This window comes from Wyeomyia smithii, chromosome 3 (assembly GCF_029784165.1).
Source record: "Wyeomyia smithii strain HCP4-BCI-WySm-NY-G18 chromosome 3, ASM2978416v1, whole genome shotgun sequence".
In the NCBI taxonomy this organism is placed as follows: Eukaryota; Metazoa; Arthropoda; class Insecta; order Diptera; family Culicidae; genus Wyeomyia; species Wyeomyia smithii.
Genome location: NC_073696.1, coordinates 18316011 through 18329511, shown reverse-complemented (window position 1 = coordinate 18329511; position 13501 = coordinate 18316011).

Genomic DNA, 13501 nt, shown 5'->3' with positions numbered 1-13501 from the left:
TTTGTTTTTTGTGCTTTCGCAAAACGATTTGCATGTCAAACAAAAACAAACTTAGAGGATAGGTCGCTGTTTTCTTTGTTAGTTTAAGTTAGTTTAAGTTTGTCCTTTATTGATAAAGAGGAAACACCAAAATATGTTTGATCTCCAGGTAAATGTTGACATCACGTATGAGCATCATAGTCGTACGCATTGGGATGGGTTTTGTAGCCAATCTTCAATTTATTTGAAATTGAACACGGAGAAATAATCTGAGTAAGCAAAAATGAAAAAATTAAAAATTAAAAAAATCTGCTCATATAATATTTACTCTCGAAATTGCCAGCATTGATTCGTAGAACTTAAGTCACTATATAAATTAGCTGTCAAATGTTCACAATAACTCGAACAAAATCAAGTGGTTTCAGCAAGTGCAATTCTGAAGTCTGGAAACAACAGTGGCCTTTGATTAGGAAGCACTAATTCATATAATATACTAAAAAAAAAGTTCAAATGGTTTTAGAAAATAAGTGAGATAAATATCAACACGCGAAGTCTTATGTCAATAATACGGTTGTGTCTTAGAAACAACCCTCTACTTTTGTAATTGTAAAAATGGCACGATGCGTGTTAGACGTTTTATAAATTTGACAACCTGTACTAAATTTTCAGATTTGCTCGAGTAATATTCATATTTGTTGTGTATTCTCATCAAATAAAAAAAATAAAGAATGGAGAAAATACAAAACAAAAATTTACGGTCAAGGAAAACTGAAAACAAAAATTATTATCGTGGTCTCTTGGAATGAAACCATTTCGATTGAACTCTATAATTTTTTTTCTTTAAACTTCTCATCAACTACGCCTACTACGATTGGATCGGTGGTCTTCAAAATCAACGCCATACCTCAACGCTACGCTACAACAACACGCTTTGACACTTCGCTGTGCGGGAACGCAATACACCACAACTACGCACAGTGGGATGACTCCATACAAAGGCTGGCCAAGCAAAAAAAGTGTCGATGAATGCGACAAAAACCTGGTACAGGTCGGACTCGATTATCCGGAACATAAAAAATATTTTCATTCCGGATAATCGAGTTTTCCGGATAATCGAATCACAGAAAAAATATTCAAATTTGCTATCAACGAACATAAAATAAATATTTTAATTTTTTTATTTTACTTGTATGATGCAGCGGCGTAACCAGAAATTATTCCTGAGACGAAAAGGGGTAAATTCCTGAGAAGCGAAAAAAAGTAAATCGGACATTAATTATTTTCACTTAATTAAATTTCACTTAATAAATGGTAACAAATATGCCAGAAGGAATAGCAAAGATAAAATTGCGAAATAAAAATTAAAAACGAACACCAGAAAAATAAAATTCCGGATAATCGAGTCTAAAATTCCGGATAACCGAATATCGGATAATCGAGTTTCCGGATAATCGAGTCTCCGGATAATCGAGTCCGACCTGTATTTACATAATTTTGGGGCGCTGAACACGAATTTGGCATCCATTTTTTGTTTGGGGCCATCCATAAAGCATGAAATCCAATTTTTATCATTTTTTTGACACTTTTTTCTTTTTTATAGAGTTATATGATCTTTGACCCGGTTGGCAAATGGCTGGACACGTGTAACTTGAGACCCTAATGTGGCCATTCACCTCTGTCCAGCAACTCCTATCCCAAACTCCACGTGGTGCCGACCGGAATACGAGTAACCTTAGCGGAGATCGGGTAACCAACCCCGGTGGAAACTATGGTCGTATGCTGACTGGGAAGGGGGTCGTACGCGGCTGTATCCCCATAGGGGCGGCGTACAACAGCGTCTGACCCGGAGCGGGCGGCTGAATTATGAAATGCTGCATCCCGCCAGCTACACCTAAGATGGCAGCCCCATCAGCAGGATGTAGGTATCGCGACCCTGGTAAGGTAGCATACCGAAACCTTTCATCAACCACGAACAACGAATTTAAGAATACGGAACGGATCAATCGGCAAAGACCTAGGCTACGAACACGGAAATTGGGTACTTGGAACGTCCGATCTCTCAATGAACCGGCGTGGGCTGGCTTGCTTGCTCAAGAACTACAGCGGCAGGGAGTCGAAATCGCAGCGATTCAGAAGGTTCGGTGGCCAAATTCCGGAGAAAGGGAATTCCGTGACCCAATTGCACGCACTTCCTTCAAGTACCACATCTACTACAGTGGCGGCAAAGCAGCGGAACGGGGCGTCGGTTTCGTGGTGCTGGGAAATCAGAAAACAAGAGTCATCCGGTGGAGGCCCGTAGATGACCGTATATGCGTGTTGAGGATTAGGGGCAAATTCTTCAACTACAGTTTAATCAACACCTACGCACCGACAAACGACAAATCCGATGAAGTCAAAGATGAGTTCTATGACAAGCTGGAGCGAATCTATGACGAGTGCCCAAAACACGACGTAAAAGTCGTCATCGGAGACGCAAACGCACAGGTTGGGAGGGAGGAATTCTTCCGTCCGGTCATCGGAAGGCATAGCCTTCACTCGTCAACCAATGAAAACGGCCTGAGGCTGATAAACTTTGCAACGGCCAGAGGAATGGCCATATGTAGCTCCTATTTTCCACGTTTGAATATTCGGAAACACACCTGGAGGCATCCAAATGAGAAGCCTGCTCCCAGATCGATCACGTACTGATTGACGGTCGGCACTTTTCGGATGTTACTGATGTTAGGTCTTTACGGGGACCAAACATTGACTCTGACGTTTGTAAGATCCGCGCACGGTTGTCGAACGTGCTGAAATCTCACACAGAGAGGACGACGCGTTTCAACATTCAGCGGTTGAAAGCTGATGGCGTGGCAGCAGAATACGCCAGAGTGCTGGATCAACGGATCGCAGAACAGCAGGAGGAAGGAGTGGAAGACATAAATGGGCTGTGGAACGGTATTCACGGCGCCATCGAAACGACTGCGAGAGAGGTGGTAGGTACGACGCGTGGAAGACAGCCTAACGGCTGGTTCGATGCCGAGTGCCAGAGAGCGACAGATGAGAAGAACCGTGCCAGGAGCCGCATGCTCACTGCGGCTACGCGTCAGAACAGAGAGAGGTACAGGGTGCCGAAAATAGAACCCACTGTCGGAAGAAGCGCGAGTACGAGGAGCAGGTGCTCGCCAGCGCAGAGGACAGCTATGCTGAAAACGACGTGCGGAGATTCTATAGAACTGTCAACAGAGTCAGAAGCAGGAATTTCCCTGTGCTAGTCATGTGTAATGACAAGGACGGCAACCTGCTTACTGATAAACCGACGGTTGCAGCCAGGTGGAAGGAGCATTTTCAGGCGCTATTGAACGGTGAAGAGCCGGATGAGCAGAGCAGGAACAGGATGACGATTATGAGGGACGAACAAGCTGTGGAGCCACCAACACAGGAGGACGTGAAAAAGGCGATTGGTGAGTTGAAAAACGGCAAGGCCGCTGGGAAGGACGGTATCCCGGCCGAACTTCTAAAAGCGGGAAGCGAGCGCCTATACTATGCGATCCACCAGATAATACTAAGAATCTGGGCGGACGAACAAATGCCGAACGACTGGTTGGAAGGCCTCATATGCCCTATCTATAAGAAGGGCCATCGATTGGATTGTGGCAACTATCGAGGCATAAAGTTGCTCAACTCTGCATATAAAGTGCTCTCCCGTATCCTGTTCTTCAGATTGAGACCGTTAACGGAATCCTTTGTTGGTGAATACCAGGCTGGTTTTCGACAAGGGCGTTCCACGACGGATCAAATTTTCACCCTGCGACAGATCCTCGATAAGTTCCGGGAGTACAACTTATCGACTCACCATCTGTTTGTGGACTTCAGGCCGGCATACGACTCAGTGAAAAGAAACGAGCTGTGGCAGATCATGCTGGAACTAATAAAGCTGAGTCGTATGACACCGGAGGGATCAAAATCGTGCGTGCGGATAGCTGGCGAGACATCAGCCGCGTTCGTAACGTTGGATGGACTGAAGCAGGGGGATGCGCTCTCCAACCTACTGTTTAACATAGCTCTTGAGTCGTCGAAAGAAACGGTGAGATCATCACGAAATCTCACATGCTTCTTGGTTTTGCGGACGACGTCGATATCATCGGTATCAACCGTAAGGCCGTGGAGGAGGCTTTCGTACCTTTTAAGAGAGAAGCAGCGAGATTGGGACTTGTCATTAACTCTGCCAAAACGAAGTACATGGTAGCTGGCAGAGAGCGTGGGAGTCCCCGTGGTGCTGGTGCTGAGGTGGAGATAGATGGGGAACGATTTGAAGTGATTGACGAATTCGTTTATCTTGGTACGCTTGTGACATGTGACAACGATATGAGCCGTGAAGTGAAACGACGAGTTGCAGCTGCGGACAGGGCTTTCTACGGACTGCGTAATCAGCTAAGGTCCCGTAGTTTGCAAACTCGCACAAAACTAGCGCTGTATAGGACGCTGATACTCCCGGTGGCCCTTTACGGACATGAAGCATGGACGCTGAAGGAAGCTGATTAACAAGTGCTCGGAGTTTTTGAGCGTAAAGTTCTGCGATCGATACTTGGCGGTAAATTGGAAGGTGGATGCGCAGACGCATAAATCACGAGTTGTACCAGGTATACAAACATGCTGATATAGTGAAGGTTATACAGCGGGGCAGGCTTCAGTGGGCTGGACACGTAGCCAGGATGCCTGACGAGAGAGCCGCCAAAACTATCTTCAGTAGAGAACCAGGAAGAGGCCGTCAACTCCGTGGTAGGGCTCGCACGCGGTGGTTGTGCGCGGTGGAAGAAGATGCACGATCTGCTGGTGTACGGGGAGACTGGAGAACGGCTGCCCAAGACAGAAGAAGCTGGACATTAGAGATGGTCGAGTTTCGGGTTTTCAAACCCGAACCCGACCCGTACCCGACGGGTTCGGGTCGGGTTCGGGTTTGAAAATTTTTGAAAGTGTCGGGTACGGGTCGGGTTCGGGTTTTGGGAAAAAAATATTTTCGGGTTCGGGTCGGGCTCGGGTTTCGACCGAAAAAAAAATTCGGGTTCGGGTCGGGTACGGGTTTGAAAAACATCAAACCCGACCATCTCTACTGGACATCTCTAATTCGTTCGGCCCTAGACCGGTGAACGGCCAAAAAAGTAAAGTAAAGTAAAGTAAGTAAGATCTTTGACCACAAGTAGTGCCACCGGGCGTCGTCCCAATTGAAAAAATACGTAAATTATGAACGACCCCTCGAACTAAACAAATTGTGCCTAAATATATATTCTTTTTTTAATCAACTGAAACAACATAAGAAATACAGACTAATTACAAATTGAAAAAAGCATCATCAACTTCTGCTGTGATCGCTTAAATCTCGTGTTGAATTGTTTCCAGAAAATTTGAAGTTCATTATACTTATCAGCAGGAAAAATGTCTTTCGCTGCAATTTTCATTTCTTCTAGTAATTTTCGATGTTTTATTGTTTCATATATATGTTATCTTCCTAATCCGGTTTCTATGGTTGAAAAAGGACATTTAAATACATGTATAACACCATGAATTGACAACTTACTAGACATTGAATTAAGTGGTGCTGCTGAAGTTGAAGGCTCCATAATAAAATTTAACGAATTTATGAATTCGAAAACCAAAGGGGAGACATCTGGCTTCTTACTCTTCTTACTCACTCACCTCGATGATCCCTTTTGTATTTTTCGTAAGTGATGCCATTCACTCGGAAAATAGCTGAATGTTTCTAACGCTTTTTATCAGCATTATGTACCATTCCTCCTGAGGCGATAGTTTTACCGCCTGAAGGTTGCCGGAGAATCTGCATCTTCAATATACTTAAATTCTAACGTGTCATCCATCAATGATTATGATTCATTCATTGACCCATCTGAATTGTACTCTTCGCACAAGCAATATGCCTAAACAGGTATGTTCCAAACTTAATCCAGAACGGATTCAAAAGTAGAAATAATCCTACACTACATATTTACTTCCAACATTGAGCAGCCGTATACGCGCACTTTTAGATCTTTTGGTAATCGATATAAGTGATGATCCAAATCGGATCTCTCACTACACCCGTATTTGTATGCTTTGTACTTTATTTTGAATGTTCAAGCCTGATGATAAATTTTAACGCACTCGGGGTTCTCAATTTCAACCAATCAGCGAGTGGTTCCCAAAGTGGATGCAAATCTATACCCAGTTGTCTCCCCTTAGGTCTGACCAAGACACTTGAATGACATAACGTTCTAAATGAATACGAAAGATGCGGAGGGCGACGACTGTTCTTTTTTTTCTCATAAAGCAAAATGTGTTCTTTACTTTTGTATGCAAACGAGTGCGAAGCAAAAGCAAACGGGCTATTGTTAGCTGGAGTTTGATGGTATGAATTTGCTGCTAGTATTTGACACTTCAATCAGTTTAGCGAATTTCATTTTTGCAGAAAGTAAAAAAGTTTGACATAAGTAAAATTTCATAAATATTTGTTTACTGTTTTCTTGTTTAACACTTATTTTATAACTTTTCATTGATAAATTTTGTAATTTCGCCCCAATTTATATTTTATCCTTACGGATTGAGTACGATATCATAAATCTTCATTAATGGGGTATCATGATTATGATTAAAATTAATCCTGGATGAAATTTCAATTTCAAAAATAAACACTAAAAAAATCTGCTTTCGATTTCTTCACTATAGTGACAATTTGCGCAGTTTTGCGCTACAGCGGACAGTATGCATTTGAAAGCTTACGCTGATGGCCAGCGATTTCCCACTGTGCTACGACGTGGCGGTAGAACAACTCTATTGTACCTTGTTACATACAATTCGAATGATTTTTGTGGTACAACAGACTCCTTCTTTACTTTACGAACTAATTTCATTTTTTGTCATATGACTTACATTTTAAGTTCAGTAAAGCGGGCAAAGTATGCAGTTCGCGAGGATGTGAAAATGAACGGGTATAGAAGGTGTGACTTTAGGCTTAGAACCCGCAATCTCCGTTGTCTCCGGCAAGGTGTTTTAGCCAATTAAACTACTGGGAAAAGTATAACTAGTTCTAAACCAAAGTCGAATCACCCTCTACTATTGTGTTCCCGTATCTCAGCACATAACAAACATAACAAATTATCCAAAAAATGTTCAAAATTGGAGAAAACCCTTGTCGGTAGATAGTTTGCCCGAACGGATGTCAATAGAAATTGAATCAAAAAGTCCAAGAATAGGAATGTCATCTGCTCTTTGCGAGCAAACGCGAGCTGGATTTCTGTTGAAAGCAACGCAAGACAGCCATTCGTCCTTTCGGCGCGGCGGAAACCGAATTGAGTATCAGAGACTAGACTATTTGATTCGACCCACGGCTTTCAAACTTGGTGTCAAGCTCCGAATATCGCTTGAAGTCGTCGGAAGTAGCTTTCTCCCGAAAGAGCTCGTCGGATTTTTCCGTGTAGACATTGGAGCATTTTTGGTCCCATCACGGAGTGGGAAGCTGTTCTTTGATCGTGACGTGATATTTCTTCGTTTGGGCCTGCAACCCCGATCAGAAGAGCATAACAAAAAAATTATAAAATTCTATCAACACGAGATACAAACAACATAATTTGATACGATTTTGTATTTTCCCATATGCTTTTGATATCAAAATAGAATCTGAATGAGTTTTAAAAACAAATCCTGAAATAAATTTGTTCTGAGACAAATCTCTCATTTTTTTCGTCTCTATCAAAATTTGTTTAAAACAATGGTTGTTATTATACTGTTCCATATGCTATCTAATTTTTTTAGAAAGCTGATAGGTTAGTAACAAAGCTTGATATGTGTTTGATATTAGTAGAATATTTTTTGTTTTATTATCTGTTATTTTAACACCTAACGGGATCTGATTTGAACACAACCTGAAAGGTTTTTTGCAAAACAAACTAACAGCTTCTGTTACATTTTTGTTTTGTCTTTCTGATCGGGACGTGGCGTCGAGAATCCAGCCCGCGAGGGCGAGGGTTGTCCACAAGAGGTGGATAATGTTGAATCGACTCGACAGCTTTTGAAACCAATCACTCGTATAACTTCCAATCGATATTCCGTGTGAGGCCATACGGAATATCGATTGGTCGCGTTTGAGTTGACCTTTTCGTATTTGAAATTAAAATAGGCAAGTGGTCGCTACTGTTAGGATCAAGGATTACCTTTCTTATGCAATCCAACCTTAGCGACGTTGAACTTAAAGATATATCCAAAACGCTTAAACGCGCTGGAGGTTTCGGGACACGTCTCATTCCACCGTCGTTTAACATATGAAGTCGTTACAAAGATTACCAGATCAAACGATTATAACAAACGAGTAACACAAATATATCTGGACTTGATAGAAATAACGAAGCCTGTAATATTCTTGATATGCCAGAGTGATAAAAAGTGCAGAATTATATCAAATTCTTTTATCATGCACTTGAAAGGTCAAAAGTATATTTTTTAAAGTATATTTATAACAAAATTTGTTATTCAATTAACAAACTATTGTACATTATAACTAATTCTGATATTTTTCTACCAAAAACCTTACATAACTTGTTATAATTTGTAATAATCAGTAGGTAATTTTGATATTCTAACTAAGAATATGTAATTTCCTATCATTTAAAGAAGACTTAGGTTTTTTCCGACTTTTGTTCAGAGACCTGCAACTGTAAGATGATGAGTCGGTAAGTTGTACTCCTGGAACTTATCGGGGATCTGTCGCAGGGTGAAGATTTGATTCGTCGTGGAACGCTTCTGTCGAAAACCAGCCTGGTATTCGCCCACAAAGGATTCCATCAACGGTCTTAATCTGAAGAACAGGAGCACTTTATATGCGAAATTGAGCAACGTTATGCCTCGATGCTCCTTCCACCTGGCTGCAACCGTCGGTTTATCAGTAAGCAGGTTGCCGTCCTTGTCATTACACATGACCGGCACAGGGAAATTCCTGCTTCTGACTCTGTTGACAGTTCTATAGAATCTCCGCACGTCGTTTTCAGCATAGCTGTCCTCTGCGCTGGCGAGCACCTGCTCCTCGTACTCGCGCTTCTTCCGACGGTGGGTTCTATTTTCGGCAGCTCTTGCCACCCTGTACCTCTCTCTGTTCTGACGCGTAGCCGCAGTGAGCATGCGGCTCCTGGCACGGTTCTTCTCATCTGTCGCTCTCTGGCACTCGGCATCGAACCAGCCGTTTAGCTGTCTTCCACGCGTCGTACCTACCACCTCTCTCGCAGTCGTTTCGATGGCGCCGTGAATACCGTTCCAAAGCCCATTTATGTCTTCCACTCCTTCCTCCTGCTGTTCTGCGATCCGTTGATCCAGCACTCTGGCGTATTCTGCTGCCTGAATGTTCGAACGCGTCGTTCTTCTTGTGCGAGATTTCAGCACGTTCGACAACCGTGCGCGGATCTTACAAACTACGAGATAATGATCAGAGTCAATGTTTGGTCCCCGAGAAGACCTAACATCAGTAACATTCGAAAAGTGCCGACCGTCAACCAGTACGTGATCGATCTGGGAGCAGGCTTCTCCATTTGGATGCCTCCGGATATGTTTCCGAATATTCAAACGTGGAAAATAGGAGCTACATATGGCCATTCCTCTGGCCGTTGCAAAGTTTATCAGCCTGAGGCCGTTTTCATTGGTTGACGAGTGGAGGCTATGCCTTCCAATGACCGGACGGAAGAATTCCTCCCTCCCAACCTGTTCGTTTGCGTCTCCGATGACGACTTTTACGTCGTGCTTAGGGCACTTTGACTCAAGCGGATTTGTCGTTCCTCGGTGCGTTTTGATTGTGCGTTTTGAGGTGTTGGTTAAACTGTAGTTGAAGATGTTGCCCTCATCCTCAACACGCATATACGGTCATCTACAAATCTTCACCGGATGACTCTTGTTCTTCTGATTTCCCAGCACCCCTGTTCCGCTGTTCTGCTGCTACTGTAGTAGATGCGATGCGTAGTAGATGAGAAACTCCTCCTGGGCTTGCAAATTTAAAGTCCCAGAAGGAGTTCCCAGCACTGCCAGGAACATCTAAAACCCCAGTTGTTCCTTTTGCACTCCCATTTGATGAAACAAATTCTGGATTAGTGAAATTTTCTGACATTGTGGACTGGATTTTTGAAACTTTCAATGTACCCGATCCAATTAAAATTTTTCTTACAGCATTCCTCCCAACAGTTAGATCATTTTTGAAGCAGTTGACTGCCCAATGGCCCCTCCTTGCAGCGATTGTATCCTTCGATGCCTAATTCATCTGCGTATACGAAGGATTCTATCTCTGTCTTACAGTGGAATTGTAGAAGTATTTTACCAAAAATGGATTCATTTAAAGTTTTAATAAATAGAAACAAATGCGATGCATTTTCCCTTTGTGAAACTTGGCTTACTTCAAATATTGATCTCAACTTCCATGATTTTAATATTATTCGCCTTGATCGAGACACCTCATATGGAGGAGTACTTTTAGGGATTAAAAGTTGTCGCATGTCAAATGACAATACAAGGTAAAGAGCTTTGTATTGCCTCAATATATATTCCTCCCAGAGCACAGGTTGGGCAACGGCTGCTCTTTGATTTAATAGAACTTCTTCCCTCGCCACGTTTGATTTTGGGAGACTTCAACTCTCATGGCGTGGCTTGGGGTTCCCCATACAATGATAACCGCTCCTCTTTAATCTATAACCTTTGCGATGACTTCGACATGACTATTTTAAACAACGGTGAAATGACACGTATCCCGAAACCTCCAGCGCGCCCAAGCGCTTTGGATCTATCCTTATGTTCGACGTCGCTACGGTTGGATTGCACATGGAAGGTAATCCTTGATCCTCACGGTAGCGACCATTTGCCTATTCTTATTTCAATTAATAACGGGTCAACTCGCATGCGACCAATTGACATTCCGTATGACCTCACACGGAATGTCGATTGGAAGTTATACGAGGAAATGATTTCAAAAGCGGTCGAGTCGATTCAACATCACCCACCACTTGAAGAAAACAACCTCCTCGCGGGCCTAATCCTCGACGCCGCGTTGCAAGCCCAAACGAAGAAATATCCCGGCGTAACGATCAAAGAACGGCCTCCAACTCCGTGGTGGGACAAAGAGTGCTCCGATGTCTACATGCAAAGATCCGACGCGTTTTTGGCCTTCCAGAAGGGAGGTATACCCGACGACTATATACGGTATTCGGAGCTTAATACCAAGCTTAAAAGCCTGGCTAAAGCAAAGAAACGCGGATATTGGCGTCGGTTCGTGAACGAGACGTCGAGGGAGACATCGATGAGCACTCTTTGGAACACAGCCCGAAGAATGCGGAATCGCGTAACGGTCAACGAAAGCGAGGAGTCTTCAAGTCGGTGGATATTTGATTTTGCCAGGAAAGTATGTCTGGACTCTGTTCCTGAGCAAAACTTTGTTCGCGATACGTCTCCGGGTCACGACGCGATAGAATCACCTTTTACGATGGCAGAATTTTCAGTTGCCCTCCTGTCATGTAACAATAACGCGCCTGGGTTAGATAGAATCAAATTCAACTTGTTAAAGAATCTACCCGGCAATGCTCAGAGGCGCTTGTTAACTTGTTCAATAAGTTCCTGGAGCAAAACATTGTACCGTAGGATTGGAGGCAAGTGAAGGTGATCGCCATCCAAAAACCAGGGAAACCAGCTTCTGATCACAACTCTTATAGGCCGATTGCAATGCTATCCTGTATCCGGAAATTGATGGAAAAAATGATACTCCGTCGTTTAGACCACTGGGTCGAATCAAATGGTCTACTATCAGATACTCAATTTGGCTTCCGCCGTGCCAAAGGGACGAATGATTGTCTTGCGTTGCTTTCAACAGATATTCAGCTGGCGTATGCTCGCAAAGAACAAATGGCGTCTGCGTTCTTGGACATTAAGGGGGCTTTTGATTCCGTTTCTATTGACATTCTTTCGGGTAAACTTCACCGACAAAGATTTTCTCCAATTTTGCACAATTTTTTGCACAATTGGTTGTCCGAAAAGCACATGCATTTTACGCACGGCGATTTGGCAACTTTTCGCATTAGCTACATGGGTCTTCCCCAGGGCTCATGTTTAAGCCCCCTTCTTTACAACTTTTATGTAAATGACATCGACGAATGTCTGGCAAACTCATGCACGATAAGACAACTTGCAGACGACAGTGTAATCTCTGTTACAGGAGCCAAAGCTGCCGATTTGCAAGGACCATTGCAAGATACCTTGGACAATTTGTCTGCTTGGGCTTTACAGCTAGGTATCGAAATCTCTCCGGAGAAGACTGAGATAGTAGTTTTTTCTAGGAAGCATGAACCTGCTCAGCTTCACACAAATATCTTGGTGTCTGGTTCGACTCTAAAGGCACCTGGGGTTGTCACGTTAGGTATCTGATGAACAAATGGCAACAAAGAGTGAATTTTCTTCGTACAATAACCGGACAATGGTGGGGAGCCCACCCAGGAGACCTTATAAGGCTTTACCAAACAACGATATTGTCTGTCATTGAGTACGGGTGTTTCTGCTTCCGCTCCGCAGCAAACACACATTTACTCAAACTGGAGCGAATACAATATCGTTGTTTGGGTATCGCCTTGGGTTGCATGCAGTCGACCCATACGATGAGTTTGGAGGTCTTAGCTGGAGTACTACCATTGAAAAACCGCTTCTGGAGCCTGTCTTCTCGCATTCTTATCAAATGTGAGGTCTTGAACCGTCCTGTGATTGAAAATTTTGAAAGGTTAATCGAACTTAATTCTCAAACCCGTTTTATGACATTGTATTTCAGTCACATGTCCCATAATATTGACCCTTCTTCGAATATTCCAAATCGTGTCGACTTATCAAATACTTCTGATTCTACTGTGTTTTCCGATACATCCATGATAGAAGAAACTCGTGGAATCCCGGATCATTTACGCGTGCAGCAGATCCCCAAATTTTTTTCCAATAAATATCGAAACATCAACTGCGACAATAGGTTCTACACTGACGGATCACTTCTTGATGGGTCCACTGGCTTCGGTATTTTCAATAACAATTTATTCTTCTCCCATAAGCTTGATAATCCTGCTTCTGTCTACGTCGCAGAATTGGCTGCAATTCAGTACACCCTAGGGATTATCGAAAAATGCCCACGGACCATTATTTCATCTTTACGGACAGTCTCAGTTCCATTGAGGCTCTCCGATCGATGAAAGTTGTTAAGCACGCTCCGTATTTCCTGGGGAAAATACGGGAACATCTGAGTGCTTTATCCGAAAAATCGTATCAGATTACCCTAGCGTGGGTCCCTTCTCACTGCTCGATACCGGGCAATGAGAAAGCGGACTCTTTGGCTAAGGTGGGCGCAACAAACGGTGATATTTATGAAAGACCAATTGCCTTCAATGAATTTTTCGCATTTGTACGTCAGAATACGATCATCAGTTGGGAAAATGCTTGGACCAGAGGGGAACTGGGAAGGTGGTTACATTCCATAATCCCCAAGGTGTCGACGAAC